General features: G+C 39.7%; 1 long non-coding RNA gene across 1 annotated transcript; it reads left to right on the forward strand.

Annotated features, from left to right (window-relative positions):
- The first annotated feature begins 4,669 nt into the window (after positions 1-4,669).
- On the forward strand, positions 4,670-12,631 carry LOC131135459 (uncharacterized). The gene is made up of 3 exons (XR_009131596.1): positions 4,670-4,954; positions 10,865-10,949; positions 11,064-12,631. It is a non-coding gene; the product is annotated as an uncharacterized LOC131135459 (long non-coding RNA).
- The last annotated feature ends 13,118 nt before the right edge of the window (positions 12,632-25,749 follow it).

The following is a 25,749-nucleotide window of genomic DNA, read 5'->3' on the forward strand; positions in this document are numbered from 1 at the left end:
GCTGATAATGTCCTTTGGAATCTGTTTCAATCCCAATAAATCGACCAGATTTAGAGGTTCCACTGCACATTTAATAGGAGTTTCTTTCAACATGAAATGTCTACCAAGCACAGGCTTTGTCATGTAAATATATTTATTTGAATATTAGTACTACTTTAGGATGCATATGACTGATGTTCTATTATATAGCCACATATATAGCGTATATAGCCACATTCTTGCTGCTGTGCAATACAAATTTCCCCACTGAGGGACGAATAAAGGCATATCTTAATCTTAATAATCTTAATAATTTTTTTTTATACTCTCTCACCACGTGTGTTTCCATACTGTGCAGCTGTTCAAATGTCATGTCATGCGTGGAATAAAATGATTTGTACAAGATCAGACTTTCTATGTTACTCTTTGGCCGTATCCATCCTTGCTAGGTGATTAGCGCCTGAATCCCACAAGAAGCTTAGCCTCACAAATGCGGATTTAACGCCGCACCTGCGACCGTGACTGTGATGCTAATCTGTGTACGTCACATGCATGCACGCACACGTGTGGCACATGACCCTGTTGGCAAGCAATCTGGCTCAACAGTGCCTCTTTTGGTTGAAACCAAGTAGTGCGCACCGTTTTGGTTTTACTGCTTCAACACACAATGAATTCCACACAAACGGGAATTTTTAAAATGCTAACTACCTAACCAGCCAAATAAACTGTCAATCAAAATATAATATAATATAATCTCTGTAAGACCCGGACACATATACCACATAGTGCCAGTGTTGTTAAAGCCCAAAGTTTCATTGTATAAGTCAGATTGACTTGAAATTTCTCACACACTCACCTTTAGGGGAACGTGAGTAAAGTATTTACTAGTATGAGTATGATGATGGGCTGCACGGCCGTCGAGTGGTTCGAACACATGCCTCACAGCTAGGAGACCCAAGTTCAATTCCACCCTCGGCTATCTCTGTGTGGAGTTTGCATGTTCTCCCCGTGCATGCGTGGGTTTTCTCCGGGTACTCCGGTTTCCTCCCACATTCCAAAAACATGCTAGGTTAATTGGCGACTCCAAATTGTCCATAGGTATGAATGTGAGTGTGAATGGTTGTTTGTCTATATGTGCGCTGTGATTGGCTGGCGACCAGTCCAGGGTGTACCCCGCCTCTTGCCCGAAGACAGCTGGGATAGGCTACAGCACCCCCGTGACCCTTGTGAGGATAAGCGGTAGAAAATGAATGAATGAATGAATAATCTCTCTCTCCTGATAGACTGTTGCTAGGTAGACTCTTGCATTCCTGTTTTGATTTAAGTTGGAAGTTTTAAGTTTTTTAATTATTTGTAAAATTCTATGATCCCTCCCATTGCAATAATGTGTATATATTCAGTACAAAAAACTCAGATTTCCAACAACTGAAATTGGTGATTAATTTGAAACCTGTGATTAATTTGATGAAAAATATTTACTGGACAGTTAACCACTGTTCTATGTTTTCTCCATTTGTGGATAATGGCTCCCCCTGTGGTTTGCTGGAGTCCCAAAGCTTTAGAAAATAGGGATGAGCAGTACACCTGTATCTGTATCTCTACACCCATCTAAATGATTTGTTGTATTCTGCTTTGTCATTGGTCAGTCACTGTGGCTTGTTTTAGGTATAGAAGGTGTCAGTGAGAACGTTTGTGAAGTGGATGAGCTAAGTTAAATCTTCCTGGCGCTCCCAGCGAGGACTCCAATTGGAGTGCGACCGCAGGATTAGACGCATACATCAACTTCACTGAAGGCCTCATCAATCTCCAACGTCCATTTTTCATTCAGCCATTGACAAGCGCTCAAAAAAAGGGGCAGCTTTGAGATTTCAAAATGGAGAGCGATGTATCCATGGCAACAGGCGGGCCTACACAAAATATGCAGCATCATAAAGGATGATGTGGATTTTGTGGTTGTGCTCCACTGACAGTAATTACAGCTTTGAGCCTGTGTGGAGATGGAGTGGACATCTCAATAAGCCTGCAGCGACTCCACCCCCCCACCCTACTCCCCCCATCTCCTCTTGTCTTTGCACACTCTAGTTAACTGCGTTATAAAACTCATGATTTAGGAGATTCTTATTAAATGATTTATGAGCACATACTGTAAATAAAGCACACACGTGCATCCTGTAACATAGGATTTAGTGACCCCACGCCCACGTACATAAAAACACCGGAAGCTCCAAAGACCCAACACCCCAAACGTTATATACATATTTATAAAAGATATAATATAAACATATGTGTATATTGTTTGGAAAATTGCATTGAGTTGGCATGCATTGTGGCCCTCAACAAACAACCGTTTGTACAAAGGTTGCCAGATGCAGACCAAAAGCCACTAAAAACGAGCCATAAGCCATCTTCTTCTGCTCCTTTCATTTATTCAACATTGGACAGTGATTGTGTTTTTTTTTTTCTTCAATGGATGAATGAAATAAAATGATAATGAAATGGAAAATGAAGATGATTTAGGGTTTTTTAGGCTGGTGAGCACACACTGAAGATGGAGCTTTTTGTGAAAAAAGGTCAATTGAGGTCAAACGCAAAAAAAAAAAATCATTTTTTGGCACTTGACAAAGCTGTAAAGATTTGAAACCATTCCACCATTTAAGGTATATTCTGTCTTTTCTTTTTTTGGCGTTTTGCTTCTGGTCCTTGACATGATTGAGAGGCCCGGTCTGGATGTGATTAAGGAGACATCCAGGTCTAATTGGAAGCAGGTGACTTCAGCAGCGGACACACTGGAAAAAATGTAAGACGCTTTTCAAAAATGCCACAGTCGCATGAAGTGTCTTTTCTCCAAATGGGGCCTTTACAACTTTCCACAACATTCCATAATCCACCTGGTGCATGCGCACACATGCACGCTTAGCACAGATCAGGGGAACCCAAAGTCCGGCCCGGGGGCTTTGTGCGTCATGCAGGGTTTTTTTTTTGTTTTTTTAAATTGCCCTGTAGGTCATTCTAAAAGCAAAAATCCATAATGTAAGGATAAAAACTTGAAATGCAATAATAATAATGTTACGGTTATATATTGTAGGGCCTCACAGCTAGGAGACCCAAGTTCAATTCCACCCTTGGCCATCTCTGTGTGGAGTTTGCATGTTCTCCCCGTGCATGCATGAGTACTCCGGTTTCCTCCCACATTCCAAAAACATGCTAGGTTAATTGGCGACTCCAAATTGTCCATAGGTATGAATGTGAGTGTGAATGGTTGTTTGTCTATATGTGCCCTGTGATTGGCTGGCAACCAGTCCAGGGTGTACCCCGCCTCTCGCCCAAAGACAGCTGGGATAGGCTCCAGCACCCCTGAAACCCTCATGAGGATAAGGGGTAGAAAATGAATGAATGAATGCCCTGTAGGTCATTCTAAAAGCAAAAATCCATAATGTAAGGATAAAAATTTGAAATGCAATAATAATATGCTACAGTATATTTATTGTAGGGCCTCACGGCTAGGAGACCCAAGTTCAATTCCAGCCTTGGCGATCTCTGTGTGGAGTTTGCATGTTCTCCCCGTGCATACATGAGTACTCTGGTTTCCTCCCACATTCCAAAAACATGCTAGGTTAATTGACGACTCTAAATTGTCCATAGGTATGAATGTGAGTGTGAATGGTTGTTTGTCTATATGTGCCCTGTGATTGGCTGGCCACCAGTCCAGGGTGTACCCCATCTCCCCCCGAAGACAGCTGGGATAGGCGCCAGCATGCCCGCGACCCTTGTGAGGATAAGCGGTACAGAAAATGAATGGATGGATGGATAATGGGCTGCACGGCGGTTGTCTGGTTAGTACGCAGGCCTCACAGCTAGGAGACCCAAGTTCAATTCCACTCTCGGCCATCTCTGGAGTTTGCATGTTCTCCGGGTACTCCGGTTTCCTCCCACATTCCAAAAACACGCTAGATTAATTGGCGACTCCAAATGGTCCATAGGTATGAATGTGAGTGTGAATGGTTGTTTGTCTATATGTGCCCTGTGATTGGCTGGCGACCAGTCCAGGGTGTACCCCGCCTCTCGCCCGAAGACAGTTGGGATAGGCTCCAGCACCCCCTGCGACCCTTGTGAGGATAAGCGGTAGAAAATGAATGAATTAATATTGTAGCGGCATCTATGTAACCTCCTAGCATATTCCATTTCAATCGATTTTATTAGTGTAAAAATGTGGACACCCTGCCATAGCGCAGCCTCGAAAGTAGACATTCTTTACTACATGCTAGCATTGATGCATCGTGTTGTAATACGCGTGCTAACGCATACAAGACGGGGTTGTTTATTGTCATTTGACAGCTCCGTGTGTAAAGCGCAGGCTCTTGATTACATAGACTTTGGGGGATTTGTTTGGGCAAAAGACCATCTGGTTCCCATACGACTGTCAGGAGTAACTTACTGCTGGCCTGCAGCCTCCCACAAATATCAGCGTGGTTCGCTTTAAGTCGGTGTTTGGCTGAGCGCCTCCCAAAAGAGAAGCACTGCTAATCTGCAACAATGGAAGCTTCATCATACTTCACAATCAGGGCGGCCACGTTTCGCACCACTTGGTTTATTCCAAGTGCATCCAATCCATATGCAGCAGATCACGTTTCCATACGCATATTTCAACAATTGACTTTTGTCCTCCCAACGGTATATAACAGTCCTTTCCAATCTGGACCTTAAACGACATCAGACACATGTTCACTTCAAAACTTGGGACAGACTAACTAAATTTGAAGGCAGATTCCTAAAAAGCACATAACTCAAGCCATACAGTTCATCCTTAAAAACGTCACAGCGCTACTGTTATTTAGGGGTACGTGAAAACAAATGAAAAACAATTAGCGCCTAACGCTCAAAATTACGAGTGCGTCTGAATGCCTCACAGCACGAGGAGACCGCAGCACGAAGGACACAGCGGCAAGTTGTTGCTTTGTGTATCATAAACAAATACGTAAGTCTGAATGATTACTTTAAGATTGTTAGCATGTACGTTAGCAAGAGAGCATTAAGAGTGTTTCATCTTTTAGATTTAATTTATATTAGCGTTACAAATAATTCCCGCCCTTCCCCAGTGGTGAAAACCTGTCACTGCGAGTGGAAATTCAATCAAAAATTATTATTTTTTGTTGGTTGTATGTATTTATGTATTTCAGATATTATTAAGGGATTCTTTTAGAGTTGGGACATTAGTCGGGAAAGATTCCAGTCAGATAATGGACACTTTATACTCAACAAGTAGGGTCAAAACTAGCAAACTGCTGTCAGTGCTGAAAATGTTGATTTTGGTGTGTCATAACAATCATGATTACTATTATTGATCACTATCTTGTTTTATTTTTTGTCATTTAGTGACATATCTGCCGACAAAGCACAACCCTCGCTCCCTTCCTCATGTACACCATTGTTATTTATCCTATGTTTTATGTATTGTATTCTATAAGCCCCTCACTTATGTAAATACGCACTGAAAGTTAGCAAAAAAAAACACCCCAACAAACTAGTGTTTTTGAAGCAGGGTCCTAAAAACGCAGACCACTTCTGTGATTAGGGGTGGGTACTTTGACATTTAACATGGGTTCGATTCCACCCTCGTGCATCTCTGTGTGGTGTTTGGAGTTTTCTCCAGGTTTCCTCCCGCATTCCAAAAACATGCTAGGTTAATTGGCGACCCCAAATTGTCCATAGGTATGAATGTGAGTGTGAATGGTTGTTTGTCTATATGTGCCCTGTGATTGGCTGGCGACCAGTCCAGTGTAGCGCGGGGGGATTTTAGGGTTCTGACTAAACACCACAGAAGAATGGTTCTTTGGAGTCTGAACTGGTGTGAATGAGACACGGAAACAGGTGCTTGCAGTGAAATCATATTGTGAACAAAATGACAAACAAAAGTAAATTTCCACAAAAAAAAAGGATCACAGCAATATTGGTCAAGTAGCTGGTATAGTAGTTTTACGAGTCTCTGGGATAATGGTGGCTTTAGGAACGCCACTCTAGATCCTCGATCCTTGAGTCCACAGAGTCAAAAGGAAAGACAGTCCTACCCGTTCGCTGCCGAGGCTTCCTTTGCTGGGGGTAGCACCAAAGCCGCCTAAAAAAAAAACCTGACCTGCACCGGCCAGAAACAGGTGTTAACATGTCAGTCCACTTTACAAAATTTACCGGTAAATAATCCAACTCTTATACATCCAATTCAAGATGGCCATCCTATTAATCTCAGTAAAAGTTCACTTGTGGTATTCATCCCACTTTACTGTCTAGCAATGAGTTTAGCAGTTGAAATATATACATACAGATGTAGCGGCCGCAGACATGGCCAGTGAAATGGAAAGGCTTACCGCAAAGTTGTATTCTGTAGGTATGGGTATCAAACAGGGTTGTGAGCATGCAGCTTGTTGATCAACCACAGCAGGAGCCGCTGATTATCTGCACCTGCTGGCCCTTTAGTGCTTCCTTGCAGCACAGACAGCCAATCAGGAGGGGACCTACCGTCAGCTGACCAAGTCATATGGCTGCTCCTGATTAGGGTGGTGGCAAGACATGGGTTACACCAAGGGTGTACCCTGCCTCTTGCTTGAAGACAGCTGGGATAGGCTCCGGCATACCCTGTATTCTATAAGCCCCTCACTTATGTAAATACACACTGAAAGTTAGCGAAAAACGGCCCAATAAACTAGTGTTTTTGAAGCAGGGACCTAAAAACGCAGAGCACTCCTGTGATTAGGGGTGGGTACTTTGACATTTAACATGGGTTCGATTCCACCCTCGTGCATCTCTGTGTGGCGTTTGGAGTTTTCTCCGGGTTTCTTCCCACATTCCAAAAACATGCTAGGTTAATTGGGCGACTCCAAATTGTCCATAGGTATGAATGTGAGTGTGAATGGTTGTTTGTCTATATGTGCCCTGTAATTGGCTGGCGACCAGTCCAGGGTGTACCCCGCCTCTTGCTTGCAGACAGCTGGGATAGGCTCCAGCATGACCCTTATGAGGATATGCGGTAGAAAATGAATGAATGCAGCAACAACTTTCCTTTTTATACAGATTATTTACAGTGAGGTGTTATAAAGATTTATGTCGGAATGACATGTGGGAGCACTCCTCCCTGCCCTGCTGATGTAAGGAGCTGCTGAGGGCCTCCACTGTGTCATGCAGGTGGTGAGAAGAATCGGTCATTATGGGTGTCAGTCAATCCTTCTCGATGGTGTCCAGTGGTCAGCCTAGGACGGGTCCCTAGGCACCATAGAAGGGCCATAGCTGCTTATTGTACTGTCAAAAACGTCAGCACGCTCCTCTTTGACTAGCGCTAGCATAGCCCTTCATCGACATTAAATATAAAATAAGAATAATACTGGAGGTCTCGGCACGCTAGTGCCAAAGCACACAAAGCTGTGGGTGATGTCATGGTGGCTACGTCCACTCCTTGCAATGATTCTCAGATGCTCTTTTATTGCGTCTGTGAGGCCCAGAAATTACCTTGTCCCGTGAGGAGCAGAAGGAGGAAGCACAATGTGGGTTTGACCCGTCTGTTCCTGCTCCATGTTATGTAACAGCGTCTCAGACTACACTAAAGGTACGGAGATGCTTTGTCCAAATGTTCACACGGTAGTCTTGTTTGGCTCGCAACCTAAAGTCACTTTTGAGTTTTGGCTTCCTGTTTGACACTCTAGGTTTTATAAGTAGTGGTGGTTAACTTCTTTTTACACTTGCAAGACAATTAAGAATGTTAAAAATTGAATGAACCACATGAAGGGAAAGGCACTTTTTCATTGCGTCTTACTGTTTTATTGTTTTTGCCTCTGATAAGTAGCAGTGGTTCGATTATTTTTACACTTGAGTGACAATTAAGAATGTTTCAAAATGTCATTAAACTTTTTTGTTGTTTATACGTTTTATGATTAAACCTCATTGCACTTGCATGGCAGTTCATGTTGAAAATGAGACGCAAGAGGCGCATCAGCAACATGGCCTTGTACTTTGTGCTTTTGCGTCTTATGATTAGCAGAGGTTAACTTATTTTTACAGTTGTATGGATGACATTAGGCGTATTCACGATATGTCCAACCCCCGCAATCTACCTTTGTAACATGTCATTAAGTCATTTGCTACAAAAGACATATTTATAAAGCTTTCAAGTTGTTTTTGCGCCAGACACAAAGAGGTCTACAATAGAAGAGGGCATGTTTGATGCAGTTTTAAGTAGAAAAAGCAACCATAAGGTGGCAGAAATGAAATTTTATAAGACCTCTGCCTGAAGTGAAATGGCATTTCGAAGGGAAATTTTAATGCACACGTGCACACACACTGTTCAGTTGCAAATGTGAAAATTGTAACTACCATATTTTCTGGACTATAAGTCGCTCCAGAGTATAAGTCGCACAAGACCAAAAATGCATAATTCGGTAGAAAAAAACATACATAAGTTGCACTGGAGTATACGTCGCATTTTCTGCGGGTAATATATTTTACAAACTACTTGACCAAAACAGACATTATGTCCTCTTGGAAGGCAAGTTCTAACAATAAAAGAATAGAGAACAGGCTGAATAGATGTAAGATATGCTAACACAATGGTTATTTAGCAACAAAAAAAAATAAACATGAACAGAAAAGTTGTCCAGTGTTTATGTAACATAAACAGTTTTTTCATTTATAAGTCGCTCTGGAGTATAAGTTGCAGGAACAGCCAACCTAAGAAAAAAGTGCGACTTATAGTCCGGAAAATATGATAGTTGTTGTAGTTATATTTGTTAAAAAAAACATTTTAATGTAAAACTACAATTTTTTTGTGTTGTTTATGTTGTGGCGTCGTTGTTTCGACATTTTGGCTAAATATATATGGCTGAAATATATCTTTTCTCAATAAGCCTTTCTTCTCTCTTTTTTAATCAAAATCAGTCAAAATCATCCAAAAAGAAAGAGGGACGGCTTTTGAAAAATGGCCTGCATTGATTAAGTTACACTGCTTGTTTTCACAGTGGTTAGCTTCTTTTTACATTTGCGTGAGGTGACCTTTGGTCCGCCTTCATTTGTCATCTCACAGCGTTGTATTGTTTTTAGTTTATAGTTTATGTTTGTTTTTAGTTTAGCGGGTTAACTGTTTTTTTTTACACTAGTATGACTGTCATAAAGAGTTACTGAATATATTACCTGCACCTTTCATGATGCTTTTACGATGGCGAACCTGCAAGGGATTACCTGCATTTCCATGATGTGCTGTGGGAAAAACGTTTGTGTTCAAATTTGTGTTGTGTTGCTGATGTTTTAAAATGCAGGAGAGTAATAAGTTGGGAGCCATTACTATTATTATTATTATTATAGCTGTTATTCCATAAGCCTCTTTGACTTGTGTCCATATTAGTCCTGTCCTCTACAACCTTGAACACTGTTCTTATTAACGGAGCAGACTATTATGTAACCATCTTTTTTCCCCTTTTTGTACGCTGCATGCTCTATGAAATGACATCACCGCTCCACCATCAGAAGTTATCAGTCTTTGTTGGTTTTGTCAAACATAACAATCACCACCATAGACCACTCCAAGATCTAACTCGCTGATGTACTCGCCGGTGCTGTCAAAGTAGTCTGAATCTAGTCCAGGGTTTTGACTGCAGATAGAGATAGAGACGAAAACAACCTCCTGCAGGGTTTCACGTGTTCCTAAATTGTTATCTAGCAGCTGCATGGTCGGTAGCTTGCTTCATTTCAGAGAAAAAAAATGTCAAAACTAGACAGCTCTTGTGGAAAACCGTCCAAAAGCCTCCATGATGCCAGCACATGACTGAACCTCCCAAAAACACTAGCTGCTCAAACATGTCAGCACATCTAGCAACTGGGCTTTTAATTGCTGTGATTGGAAGATATTACTCAGAAAAATCAGACAAACAATTACAAAAAAATATGACAGGTTGGCCAAAAAATTGGTGGATTAACCCCCCCTTGATGACATATTTTCTCAAAAGCAGCAAGTACTTTTTCTGATGTTGTGAAATTCTAAATTGCCAACTTGTGATGGGAGAACTTTGAGATAAAATATTATATTATTATTTTCTGTTTATTATTTTTCATTTACAAACCAAGAATCAATTTTATTTGTCATTTTAAATGTAATTATTGTGTTTTTTTACTCACTTTTTATGTCTATGCTAGGAGATTATACTTTTTCTCTACAACATTTTACATCGACATATGCAAATGATATGCAAATAGACGATGGCATCATTGTGGTAATTGTAACGACTTCTAGGACAGCCAATAGCTAATTTTCTTAATGAAAAGTTGGCAATGGAGTCACGAGTGCAGCCACAGCTAACGTTAGCAAAAACGTTAGCATATGATGATATGACGAGGAGAATACCCGTCCTATGAGCAGGCTGACGAATGTTCTTGCCAAGTGGATAGCGATGAACTACAGACGGATAAACATAGTATATTATAGTCTTTTATATAGTATTTTTTTTTAGTATTTTGATCTGCAATGATAATTGAATTTGAATGTCATTTAAATGAAAATGCCTCAAGCTGAGGGCTTTTTTCAGCATTTTTAGGTGAGATTTAAAAAGAGTTGAGTTTGATCAATTAATTACAGATCATAATTAATTAATCTCACAAGGCAGTGACAATATGGATTGTTAAAACATTAACTTTTTTAATTTGTTGTCTTTCCAACACCGTTACATGTTACAGAAAATCAGTTGATTAATTTAGTGAATAAATTATTTATTTCATTGAAGCTTAAAAAAACAGGTTAAAATGTGTTAAATTATGATAATGAGCTAATAAATAATTTACAGGTTAATGAATTTATTGTGTATGTTTTCGTTGTTTCCATGGCGGAACTAAAGTTTCTTGTTTTTGTGCTGCTAAGTGGCTGCGACAGTATTAACTGAAGGACTAGAGGAGGAAGTTGTGAAGGCACAGCACGTTGTTTACATGGACCAGCAGCCAACAAGGTATATTTTTACAAGTTGTTAATTAATCTTTAACGTTGTTGAGCTTCATTTGCATATGTTTGATATGACAAAATTATTTTGTGACATGTACCGTTTGTATTTGGTTTAATGCAGTTCTCGCAGCGTGAAGGCAACGATGTTTCAAAGAACCAACCTTTGTGTGTTGTCGTGGGGAACGCTACAGCCTGTTTTTTTTCTTAATCCCAGATATAATGTCCAAACATGTGGACGTAGGGTCACAGGAGGACAATCCCAACTGATAATTGATGTCCATTGGCCGCAATGTTGTCTTCTATCTTATGAGGACATGAGTCACTGAGACAAGGTGGAGTCCCTCTCTGACTCATCATGGCTTTCTTTATCAGACCTTCTTTGACATTAACTGTGCCATCATTGGCCCTTGAGTGTTTTTCCCCTGCTAAATTTGTTGGGAAGCTGTCTTACTATCATCGCACACACTAAGCATCCCAACAGGAAAGACATCTGCGACATATAAATCATCCTCACAAAGCCGCCGGGCCTCGTAAGCGACAAGAGTAAAGCCCCTTTGGCAGCGAGCACGGCTAAAGGACAGAAGTATAAGATGTCGTGCATCATTTCTAATCTGAATTGTCCTCTGAGGGAGATTTCAAGATGAGAATAGGTTAAACTGTGTCCAGCATTGCTGTGGACATTAAAAAAATGTCCTGACGTTTATTTACAAGCTGTTTTTTCACCGTATTCTCTTGATGGCTGCAAATTGTGTTGATGTTCTGGTGATCTGGACTACTTTCACCACAAACGGCTGCATGCACAAACCCGCCAGGAACCAAAACTTCAGTGAAAAGATGTCAAAAGTGCTCCAATGTTTACGAAAATCAGTCTTAAAGGGGAAATACCTATTTTGACCTCACAAAAAAACCCCAAAAAACAGCAACAGTGTTCCATTTACATAACTGACTCATACATCAACCAAGCCACAGCGATATTGTTGCTGTAGCTGCTAACACAAAGAACTACTAACTTGACACCTCGCTAGAACCGCTAGTCTCAGCAGCATTTATTGGGTTAACATTCTACAATAAAATAAAAAGTCCACAAACAAAAAAAAAGCTAAATAATAATTTATGCACACAATAATTTAAAATGCATAATCGGTCTCTGAATAATTAACTATTGCATGGTCCCATTAATAAGACATAAGTCAACCATACTGAGTCTAATACATGGAAGTAAAAGATATAAGATTTTATGGTCAAAGTCTACACAGCCCCCAGTGTGAGGCTCCCTTTGTGGGTAAAAAAAAAGAGGAGTGTACAGTGGCCTGCTGGATCAACATTACGATAGTCGAGGTGTCGTATTTTAACAGAAATGTAAGTTTCAGATGTCACACCAAACTTTACATATCTGGCATTAAATCTTCTAATGAGTATAAAAGCTGCACAGTGGAACCTTGGTTAGTGTCATTAATCAGTTCCAGAAGGTCCAACTCAAAGCGAAAAGTACCCGGATAAGTTGAATTTACTTAAAAAATTTGAGGAAACCAGTTGCCCTAAAAAAGTAAATGAAAATGAAGGAAACTTGAGTGAGTTCAAATTAAGACCTTAAAGGTACTGAACTTGGTATTTTAAGTACAATGCACTAAAAGCCAAAATCTTTTAACTTAAAATAATTCACATAATATAAATTGCGTCACACCACCATTAAACTTAATATCTTAAATTCATTAGAATAAACATCAAGTTGATTTAACTTACAATTGTTTGTAAAGTCAATTGTTTTGATTAATTATTGTACTTAATATTTTAAGTTCATTACAATACATTTCAAGTTTATTGAACTCATAATTGTTTGTAATGTCAATGATTTTTAAAAATTATTTTACTTAATATTTTAAGTTCATTACAGTGAATTTCAAGTTTATTCAACTCATAATTGTTTGTAATGTCAATGATTTAAAAAAAATATTTTACTTAATATTTTAAGTTCATTACAATAAATTTCAAGTTTATTCAACTCATAATTGTTTGTAATGTGAATGATTTTTAAAAATTATTTTACTTAATATTTTAAGTTCATTACAATAAATTTCAAGTTTATTGAACTCATAATTGTTTGTAATGTCAATGATTTTTAGAAATTATTTTACTTAATATTTTAAGTTCATTACAATAAATTTCAAGATTATTCAACTCATAATTAGTAGTGACTTTAATTATAATATTAATTATTATATCTAGTTTGATTTGTCATTTCACCTTTGTTTACATCTCTCTAAGATCCCTAATTTCCTGTTGGGGGCGGCATCACTGGACACACCTATTTCTATGATTTGTATGATTTGATGTATGATTTTTCTGCTCACATGATTCCGGTCGAGCTCTTATCAAATGCACTTCTGCCACCTTGTGGCTGTTTTTATGTCTTAAAATTGCTCTGAAGTGAAATGCATCAGTGGAGAGTTGAATCATCGCCTCTTTTTGCTTAAATGCCTGTGCTATTATTTTTCTAGTGGCGCTGTTATTTAACCTCATGAGTCGAACTGACTTGAAATTTCTCACACAGCTCAATGCTTGTACAATACACTCACTGTAACTTTAGGGCGTTTAGCCAAATCACCATCAAATTTGGTACACACTGTTAGGGGAATGATAAGCACATGTCTGTAAAATATCGGTAGAAAAAAAACATCTGCAATCAAGAAAAATGTCGTTGGACTGAGCCACTAATTGTCCTTAAGTCATTGACCATTTGTCTAATGATTATCCGACCTTGATGATATCTGTATTAGTCAAAATACACATGAGAGACCTCGTCACAGCCAATCAGTCTTTTTGTTGTTTGACTTTCACCCCGCATGTAAACTGATCCGTCACGGTGGACAAAGCAGGGCTAAAGTGTCTTTCTGTGAAGAACAATAGCAGAAGTGGTGCCTGGAGTTCCAGCAGGTATTACCTGAAGCTTTTCAATGTATTCTTACTGGAAACTATTTTAATGGGAAACACAGTGAGGAATCATAAAAAAGAGAAAAAGCGAGAGTTGAGAACTTCCCTTTTTTTTCCAGAGCTAATTAGATGCTGGCTGCTTTCTGTCAGGAAGGGAATAGTTGCTTTTTAACACCTGCAGCACATTTCTCCACATGACCTTCAAGGCAGCTCCCTGTTGCTGGTGTTATGTAACAATGGCTGCTGGATAAAATGTATCAAATTAAACACAATCAAGCGCTAACATGGTCATTACGGTGCTGGGCCATGGAGAACACCTCCCACATGCTGCATGATATCTAGTCCACCGTGTGAAGACCTTGGGAGATAACTCACTGACTTTTCTGGACAGTGTTGGATGTTTTTACAATATTCAACAATAACAATATCCAAGAGGAACTCAATGAGGTGTGTCATTAAACAGTCGGCTATTGTGTCGTACAGCATGAATGCATTTGTGCTGTTTTTAAGGAAAGATACCCTCAGACAGGACAGTCAAAGATCCTCTACTTGACAGTGGTCTGATGTTTGTAAGAACCTACTGCAAAAATGTATGCTGGTACTGTAAGAATGCATAAAAGTAAGGTTTGTTGATGTTTATTGAGCGCTAACGTGCATATTTGTTCAGCGCATAACCTCAAGTTAATTAATTGTAGCACAATTGCACAATAGCACAAACACACGCCAGGTGATTTAAATTTTAAATTTTAAATTTTAAATTTTAAATTTTAAATTTTAAATTTTAAATTTTAAATTTTTCATTTATTTTTGGGGGGGTGTATTGTGTATGAAATTATAAAAAAATTCCACTTTTCCAATGTTTTTGTATTATGTATGAAATTATTATTATTAAAATTACCTCAAATTAATTAATTGTAGCACAATTACACAATAGCACAAACACACGTCAGGTGATGTAAATTTAAAATTAAAAAAATTTAAAATTTAAAATTTAAATCACCTTGTGCTATTGTGCTACAATTAATTAATTTGAGGTAATTTTAATAATAATAATAATTTCATACAAATACAAAAAATAGGAAAAGTGGAATTTTTTATTTTTAATAATTTCATACACAATACAACCCCCCCCCCCCCAAAAAAAATTAAAAATTATATCAGACAGGCAGGAAGTGAACAAATGTAACAGTTACTGATTGTAAAAGTACCAGATGGAGGGGTAGGATTTAATAAGCTTTGCTTCTTCCTACTCCTTTTCGACATGTGGAACTGTGATTTGATTATGCCATGCCCTCAATTGTAACATGATGCATGATCAAATGAAATGAAACCATTCCCATTACCAAAATAAATAAATCCTCAACAACAGTTTCTAAGGATCTACTATATGACAGGAGTGCTCAGAATGTTCTGCAAAAACGCTATTCAAAGAAACTCTATATGACTCTTCTGTTTTTAAGGACCTGCTGCAGGAACACTAGTCAAAGATCTTCATGTATGAAAAGCATTCTTCCTGGGATTTCCAGGATTCCACCACGTTTTGCATCCAAATTGGAAATGCAGAGCAAAAGCAGCAGATTTACACCACGCTAATGTGATTTGCAGTACTTTGACACACACACGGGAAACACATTTTATTTGATAGGAACGGAAGGTTGGCGGGTGTTTGAGCAGGGGGCATTTGCTGACTGTACACGGGTCACGGTGGAGGAAACACAGCAGCCTAGCACATAAACTGTTTAGACGGATTTGTACACAGTGACGACACCCCCCCCCCCCCCCCCCCCACGTCTTTCATGCTGAAGTGTGTCTTCAGAAGCAACATAATTGTTGTGTAACGGAAATTGGATCGTGAGGGTAAAGAATGTAGGCATGTATTCATTTTCAAAATAAAGGCTTTTTAAAAACAACACACAAATCCTTGCCAGGTTTCACGCAATTACCTTAAAAGTGAGCAATATAGGCAGAATATACATGTTTAGTACCACAAAGTGTGTCCATGGTAGTAACAATATGCAGCAGTGAATGCGAATGAATGTTTGGTGGTGGTCAGAGAGGACATAATTGTCATAATTTTAATTTTATACCCAAGGTAGCCGTCTTTTCACACTACCAGAGGAGTGAATGAATAATGGGCTCACTTTATTGTGAATATAAAACCTAATCCATTATTGGTATTAAAAGGTTTGTTGCACTACTCAGCTGTTGATATGTTTTTCATAGTGAACTCATCAGGAGTATTAAAGCTGATTCAGCATTTTGCTCCTCACCACTCTTATATTTTTTCAGTTGCTGCTGTGCTGTACATGCCCACTTTCTCATGAACTCCAAATCATTACTAAATCTAAATAATGGACTTGTTATGTACAGTACAATTTTTGAACATGTTGTTGCCAGGGCTGCACAGGTTAGCGAGGAGACCCGAGTTCAATTTCACCCTTGACCATCTCTGTGTGGAGTTTGCATGTTCTCCCCATGTGTGGGTTTTCTCCGGGTATTCCGGTTTCCTCCCACATTCCAAAAACATGCTAGGTTAATTGGCGACTCCAAATTGTCCATAGGTATGAATGTGAGTGTGAATGGTTGTTTGTCTATATGTGCCCTGTGATTGGCTGGCGACCAGTCCAGGGTGTACCCCGCCTCTCGCCCGAAGACAGCTGGGATAGGCTCCAGCACCCCCGCGACCCTTGTGAGGAAAAGCGGTAGAAAATGAATGAATGAATAAATTGTCCATAGGTAACTTTATTATAGTAATTCGACTACTTTTTTCCTCCTAGTGTTAAGTTTTTTCATTGTGGCCCGATTCTTTTTTAGGTCTGTTGCATAACTTTCAATCAACTGTGTCAGTGCCGACATTACGTAGTGGTTGATTATTTTCCATGTCACCTACTGAGATGAGCTGGGCTGTCCTAAATAAGTCCACATCTCTGGGCTGTCGCCTTTACATCATTCATCAGGTTTATTTGTCTTAATCAAACTGAGGAATCAGATGTCGAGACCAAAAAGATTTTTTTTTTTTCGTTGAAAAACATGAAGGAGCCAGGATAACAAACTTAGTTCTATCAAGTATTTCTGGTTTTCACACGAGAGAGTGTCGGGACTGATAGTGTGAGAAACTAGCTTAGCATCAGCCAAAATGTCAGTATTGTAAATTAAGCTCTAAATAAAGCCAGGGGGTGCTGGAGTCTATCCCAGCTGTTTTCAGGCGGAAGGCGGGGTACACCCTGGACTGGTGGCTAGCCAATCACAGGGCACATATAGACAAACAACCATTCACACTCACATTCATACCTATGGACAATTTGGAGTCGCCAATTAACCTAGCATGTTTTTGGAATGTGGGAGGAAACCGGAGTACCCAGAAAAAACCCACAAATGCACGGGGAGAACATGCAAACTCCACACAGAAATGACCTGAGGGTGGAATCGAACTCGGGTCTCTTAGCTGTGAGGCCTGCGCGATAACCCGTGCAGCAGATTTTTTCTCGTAGGCATTTTAGTGATGCAATGAATTATGCTTTTGAACTCATATTATTTTGAGAAGCCAAACTCTTTACTTAACAGTTCCTAGCAACTAGCTGGAACTACTTTCCACAGCACCAAAATCCGACAAGAACTCGGACCAGGACACGAAGTAGGGAGTGAGTCGCTATTGACGGACTTCACTGCTTATGGGGATATCATACAACTTCATGTAAAAAAAAATCCCAATTATCCCTTTTATTCATGTTAGCCTGTTATGACACACATTAAATAGTAATGTTATAATCTTTTCTCTAAAAAAACAAAATCGATGCTCATACTTTTGTGCTTTTAATTTGATATTCCTGCACATAAGAAATAAATAGCAATTTATTGCTCGAGGCTTGTGGGAACGAGCGTTGGTCAGTATGTCCAAAAAGTTTGGGTACCATTGATGTAAATGACGGGCGGCACGGCGGTCTAGTGGTTAGCGCGCAGACCTCACAGCTAGGAGACCAGGGTTCTTCGGGCATCTCTGTGTAGAGTTTGCATGTTCTCCCCGTGCATGCGTGGGTTTTCTCCGGGTACTCCGGTTTCCTCCCACATTCCAAAAACATGCTAGGTCTCCAAATTGTCCATAGGTATGAATGTGAGTGTGAATGGTTGTTTGTCTATATGTGCCCTGTGATTGGCTGGCGACCAGTCCAATACCCCGCCTCTCACCCGAAGACAGCTGGGATAGGCTCCTGCACCCCCGCGACCCTCGTGAGGAAAAAGCGGTAGAAAATGAATGAATGAATGATGTAAATGACAACATTCAATTCAGTCATTATATGACTGCGGATTTGTCTTGCATCCTATCTGCTGTCATCTCAGCCCATGGAAATGTATGTATCTATTTGTCTTTCACTACTTAGACATACAGTACAATGGCAACAAGTACACAGCATGTACGCACAAATGAAGAAAAGCACATTGGTGCATGAAGCGAATATAACTTGGATTTGTTTGCGTATTCACATTTTGTATTGCAATGACTTGATGGATTGGACATCAAAATGACTGTGTGCATGAACATGCTGTTCACCTAGGAGAATGTGTGTGTGTGTGTGTGTGTGTGAGGTTTTTAACAGTGTCGATGTTTGAGACGTTGAGCAGCAACCACAACAACTGTTAAAGTAATCAGCATTGACGTCACTGTGAAGGAGAAGGAGTCCAGGTACTGCTGCTGGGATTTTTGGACCTGTCAGCCGCCCTCGACGTTTCATCAGCTGTCAGCATAAACTTGGACACGAGGAGCAGACATAGCGGACAATCATAAAGCAAATGCTGCAAAGCAGGGGTGTAATGGTGTATGGGGGTTCATAATCAGATTACCAATAGTGCCAAGGAGAAGTCAGAGCTTGAAAAACTTCTTCTATTTCTAAAATCTAATCCTTCGGAACACTTTTGTCTTTCCGGTGAACTACATAAATGGACAAAGTAGATAAGATGAAAGCAGTGTGCCACCATTGTTCAGTAGAGATGGAGAATGGGGAAATATTAATACTACACTTCAGACGAAAAGGAACTTACATTTACTAAAAAGAAATACTGTATTTTCCGAACTATAAGTCACACTTATTTTCATAGGTTGGCTGTTCCTGCAGGAGGTCAGTACTCATGGTCATTTTACAAAGAACACAAAATTCATCACACAGCGACTTAACACCCAAAAATGTAGCTAAGAAATATACAAAACAAGTACCAATATGAGTTTAAAATAAAAAAAGCTATTTTAATTTCTTCCCATAATTCATTTCATCTCAGCAAATTTCAGAGAAATTATACTTCTTTAATATAAAATTTAGAAATTATATTCAGAGATTTACTGGAAATACTCTATCAAGTCGGGCAGAGATAGTACTAACGTTAATTAGCATTCATTAGCATTTGGCTCTTTTATTGCTGTTGTCGGTCGACATATTCCTCATGTCAAGGGTTGCCAAATGTGGAGATGTGATTCAAAATTATACATGAGTCCAAGATTAATTATCATAGTTTCAGTTATAGCAAAGCAAACCTGTTAACAAGCTCCTAAATACAGTTTGAAAGATTATTAGAGCCCTCTAGACATGGACTAACACCCCTATAGTCACCTTTACACTCATATCACCCAATATAGTAGACATAATAAGATTAAATAACCATTTAAGACATGAATATGAATAATTCAAACCTGCTATCACGTGATTTTTTTTTTGTAGTAAAATAATTTGTCTTTTTGCAAATCCTAAGCTCTCCAAGTAAGGACATTGGTTAGCAAAAGAAGAATGAAAGAAACAGAGTACCAAAAGTCAGTGCTAACATGGCAGAGTCACATACTGGGAGGGAATTTAGTGACTGCTTTTCCACTTATTGCTGATTTTTTTTTCTTTTTGGGTTGCTTATTGGGGACAAAATCCTGGATGCTTCAATATGATCCGCCGTACGGAAACTGGCACTAAACCCAGTGCATTTACGAGACCTTGTCAAGTTTTTTGGTTGGCCCTCCCTGACACAGATTTCTGCCTGCGTGGCTCAAGCTGGCAGGTGAGCCTGATGATGTGCTGAAAAGCAATAATATGATGGAAAAGAATGAAAAAGGCAGTGATGACTAAAGCAGATAGCCTAGTCTGATCCATTGTCCTCCATCCTTTTCTTTCCCTGCATCATTCCTAAATATGAAAGGCTGGACACGCCCTGGACACTTCAGGTACACTTGCATCACAAGATAGTACAGTATTAAAAGTACAATGTTATATGATGGCATTTTTATTTTATGATAACAATAATAATAATAATAGGCTGCTTGGTGGATGAGTGGTTAGCGCGCAGGCCTCAGAGTTCAATTCCACCCTCAGCCATCTGTGTGTGGAGTTTGCATGTTCTCCCCGTGCATGCGTGGGTTTTCTCCGGGTACTCCGGTTTCCTCCCACATTCCAAAAACATGCTAGGTTAATTGGCGACTCCAAATTGTCCATAGGTATGCATGTGAGTGTGAATGGTTGTTTGTCTATATGTGCCCTGTGATTGGCTGGCCACCAGTCCAGAGTGTACCCCACCTGAAGACAGCTGGGATAGGCTCCAGCACACCCGCGACCCTTGTGAGGATAAGCGGTAGAAAATGAATGAATGAATTAATTTTAATAATAATATTTTTCACAATTTTCCACTCGTGACATTTTGAGTTTAACATAACACTTAACCTTTCTCACCCGAAAACAGCTGGGATAGGCTCCAGCACCCCCGCGACCCTTGTGAGGATAAGCGGTAGAAAATGAATAATAACAACAACAACAACAATAATAATAATAATTGAATGTAAAAATAAAAACTAAAATTTTAAATATTTCAATTTTATCAAAAATTTGCAATTTTTTTTTTATTTTTGGATAAATACATGTGTGTAATTACATATTTATTCCTTCCTTTATCCCCTGTCCCTAGGCAGTTCCCCATCCACTCAATAAGAATTACCTCTGTTATTTGCACACCCTTGCACGCCCTTCACACAAACTGCCTTTCTGCACAGCCTCGTTTTTACTTTAACAGAAATGTTCTCAATTGGATTTAGATCAGGGGAACTCAGGACAGTCCAAAAGAGTGAGGTTATTCCTCTGGAACAAGGCCTTTGTTAGGCGGGCAATATGAACTGCAGCGTTGTCCTGTTGAAAAAACTACCACACAGATGAGGGCTTTCAGTCATGAGGGATGCCCCCTGAAATATCTCCACATAGCCATACACCGTTTGACACCCCTGCACAACCTGAAGCTGCATTGTTTCATTGAAGGAAATAGCACCCCAGATCACGACAGCACCCCGCTCCACTGTGCCATGTGGAAACCATCTCAGGTGGGATCTCCTTGTCATGCCAGTAACGTTGGAAACCATCAGGACCGTCAAGGTTGCATTTTTTTCTCATCAGAGAAGAAAACCTTCCAACTTTAAATGTCCCATGTTTGGTGTTCGTGCAAATTCCAAACGGGCAATTTTGTGGCATTAAAGGAGACAAGGCCTTTCAAGATGGTTTTTGTTCTTAAAACCCTTCTCTCTGATGGTTATTGGACCGCACCAGTAACAACCTTCATTTGGGTTGAGGATTGTCTCGTGTCTTTACAGACAGCCAATTGGATTCTCCTGCTCAGGGCCGGTGACTTTTTTGGGGGTTTACCAATTGACTGTTTTGTTCTATAATGATCCGGATCTTTGAAGAAGTTTAAAATGACTCAGTTGAAACTCAGCATTGTGAACAAAAAAATGACAGAAAATGATATTGAATCCACATTTTTGTCAAGATTTTATTTAAAGGATGTGGTCTGTCTGACTTTAGATCAGCTAATGAACTAATACATTTTTGACTCATTCCTATTTCTTCTTTTTGCATTTTGAAGTTCTATTTAAAATAACATTAAAATCCAACAGTGCAAGTCATTCATTAATTTATCTTATCCTCACAAGGGTCACGGAGGGTGCTGGAGCCTATCCCAGCTGTCTTCGGGCGGGAGGTGGGGGTACAACCATTCACACTCACATTCATACCTATGGACAATTTGGAGCCGCTAATTAACCTAGCATGTTTTTGGAATGTGGGAGGAAACCGGAGTACCCGGAGAAAACCCACGCATGCACGGGGAGAACATGCAAACTCCACACAGAGATGGCCGAGGGTGGAATCAAACTCAGGTTTCCTAGCTGTGAGGCCTGCGTCCTAATCACTCGTCCACCATGAAGCCCTGATTATTTTTCATAGTCATTCATTCATTCATTTTCTACCGCTTATCCTCACAAGGGTTGCGGGTATGCTGGAGCCTATCCCAGCTGTCTTCGAGCGGGAGGTGGGGGTACACTCTGGACTGGTCGCCAGCCAATCACAGGGCACATATAGACAAACAACCATTCACACTCACATTCATACCTATGGACAATTTGGAGTCGCCAATTAACCTAGCATGTTTTTGGAATGTGGGAGGAAACCGGAGTACCTGGAGAAAACCCACGCAAACACGGGGAGAACATGCAAACTGGACTACCCAGCATGCCTTGCGGGCATTTGGAAATAAGTGTTATGTTGAGCGGTTACATGTTGATTTATGTGATGCGTTAGCTTGCTATGGATGTGTTGTGTTTTCATTTCTTTGCACTGTGCACTATGTATTCTCCTTCTTATTATTATTAATTGTTGACTGTGAGCAAGTATGTCATTCGGTTTGATGCCAGCCCCCCTGCCAAATATTTTAACCCAACATTTCCCCCCATTTAGGGCCTACTGGGCTTGTGCTGGGCAATGAGGAAGTGAGTCAACACCATGAACCACTATAGACTAAACCACTATACCCACTATAACCCACTATACTACCAACGGCAATCCCAACCAAAACAACATAGACGCACATTCCTGATTTAGTCCTTGCTGTCACATGGCCTTTTAATCTTCACCGTGACGACCAATAATCACAATTGGTGGTGAAGGATTCTAAAAAGGAACATTGAAACTTTTATAGGAGGTCTGGGTTTGTTTCTATTCCCAAGCAGGGAATAAAAGACGTTGAGTAAACACAAGAGTCAAAAGACGGTGATGAGTGAACCGCATGAACACGTGCTAATCAAAAAAAAAGTTTGAGGGCTTACTTGGAGCATCGTATATGCTCCATTGTTCTGCATGTTGATACAAACCAGACTAAATTCCACATGAGGGGAAGAAAGAGACACAGTGAGCATGGAGGGCCTCTTTCTGGAATCAGGTAATAGTTTAGAGCATAGAAAAAAAAAGACCACGTGGAAAAATGGGAAGTTTAAAAAGTTTACACCAAATGGGCTTCAAATGAGATGCTCATGATTATTTTCATGGCTTTTCTTGCACGTACAGGACAAATTTCCTGTACTGTTATTTATTTCTGACCGATACAGGACATGATTGACTTGAAATTTCTCATACAGCTTTACCAAAACACCCATTGTAACATTAGGGCGTTTAGCCCAATCACCACAAAATTTGGTATACAGCTTTAGGGAAACATGGCCGCCGTCAAGTATATAATAAAATATACTTCAGCCTGAAAGATGTATATTAATATAAACATCAAATACTAAATTTCAGAAACAATACATTTAAAGGCTCACAGCTTGGAGACCAGGGTTCAATTCCACCCTTTACACGTTTTCCCCGTACATGCGTGGTTTTACTCCGGTTTCCTCCCACATTCCAAAAACATGCTAGGTTAATTAGCGATTCCAAATTGTCCATAGGTATGAAAGTGAGTGTGAATGGTTGTTTGTCTATATGTGCCCTGTGATTGGCTGGTGACCAGTCCAGGGTGTACCCCGCCTCTCGCCCAAAGACAGATGGGATAGGCTCCAGCACCCCCCGCGGCCCTCGTGAGGAAAAGCAGTAGAAAATGAATGAATGAATGAATACATTTAAAGGAGTATTAAATTATTATTATTATTATTATTATTATAGACCCCTTATATGAGATGGGTCAATGATTTTATGCATTATGTACATACAGTATATATCAAGTAATTCTTTTAACCCTTTAAAGGACCACAGACCAACACCGTAGTTTTTTTGGGGGAAAAAAAAATAACTATATAATTTTTTTTAGATGCACACCATTAGCTAACATCAACAGAGAGAATTTTTTGCATTTCAGTAGCAAGGCACTCTTGCAGAAAAAAGTAAAAGGCACTGAAAAACATTTTGCTGCATGCTTTGAATGGGAAAATTTTGCCAACTGGTGGACAAATATAAGAATAAAAACTTGAAAGACATTCATTTAAATTCAAATCTTAACACTAAGGACTGCATTAGTTTATCATATGATAAATGTGGCATCAAAAATGTTATATTACTAAAGGGATATTACACTTTTAAATGTTTTAAAAGTGAACGTCCTCTCCAAAATGGCTTGAAAACCAAACACAGAACGTCACAAAAGGGTTAAAGAAACTAAATAGGATCTACAACGTAGTTGAAGATGTGAACGGCCGCAAATTTCATTCAAAAAAAAAAAAAAAAGGCAGGGTACATTATGTAACATGATGTCACGAACCGCCTGCCTCCTAACCAACAGATCCTGTCAGCAAGCAGCAGGCCAGGTCAGGTTGACTACATACTCGTCCATCACCGATGCAGACTATAATAACAATAATTATTACTATTATTATATTTAATGGGTTCTCGCCGGGACTTCCATTGCTATAGTCCTGCTTCTTTGGGAGACACGCCCCTGCTGGCCGGCTGGCTGGCTGGCTGGCTGGCGCGCGCCCTCGTTTCCTGTCTCGTGTAATGACATGTGGGATAATCAACTTCTTCGGACTAACGCACGTGCTGGCCGACATGTGTGCGCCATGCACAAACACACACACACTTCACGTCCTGTCCATGAGGCCCAGCAAAAAGTCTTGGCCAGCCACCATTAAAAAGGGAAGGAATGAACGCAGGAACGCATGGAAAGACAGTGAACTCGCTCGTTGTAAACAATGATATACTGTCTTGACTTGAAAGAAGAACGGAACGCTGTCACAAAGGGCACGTTTGTGTGACTTTTGACCTGTAGTGTGTCTTTCTGGCATGAGCCGACAATATATTTATAGGCCGCATGATGAGAGACAATGTTTCCGTGGAATATAATGGTAGGCCTTAACGATTTTTGGACTCCCAAAAAAAAAGCTGACTCAGCGTGTGTTTATTTGCCAATGTTGGGAGCCAAACCAGGAGGCCTGTGCACGATGCTGGGATCAGACTCCTTAAAAGACGCTTCCAAATTGCTTTGGAGGTTGCACATACACATGGAAGTTGTAGTATTGTATCTTGTTTGGATGTTTTGGTTCACTTAAGACTATTTCTTCTGCAGCTGTTGGGTCCTAAAACATGCTAATACAGATGTACCCTTCACAATTTGGGAACATCACTGTATGGTTTAGGCCAGGGGTCTCAAACTCAATTTACTTGGGGGCCACTGGAGCTCGGGTCTGGGTGAGACTGGGCCGCATCAGGTTTTCCAAAAAAAAAACGCATTTATTAAAAACAAAAAAAATAAAAAAAACTTTGCTTTGGTTCCAATTTTCTACAAGAAAAGCTCTGATAAAACATTCCACTGTTCTCAAATATCTTACTTTTTATTTTTCTACACAAAATAAGATGAAAAATAAATAAACAAATCAAGAATAAAGAAAATCAATCAGTAATAAATAAAGATAATAATAATAATAAAACGGCAAAAAATAAAAACTTAAGAAACCACATATAGTTGGTGGGTAGACAAATATTTTTTTTCAGATTAAAATGAACAAAGCATTATTAGAGCCCTGTAGACATGACAAAACACGACAATAGTCACATCTATACTCTTTTTATTTACAACATATTGCGCAACTGCAGGGTCTTGAG

This window comes from Doryrhamphus excisus, chromosome 9, assembly GCF_030265055.1.
Source record: "Doryrhamphus excisus isolate RoL2022-K1 chromosome 9, RoL_Dexc_1.0, whole genome shotgun sequence".
Taxonomy (NCBI): domain Eukaryota; kingdom Metazoa; phylum Chordata; class Actinopteri; order Syngnathiformes; family Syngnathidae; genus Doryrhamphus; species Doryrhamphus excisus.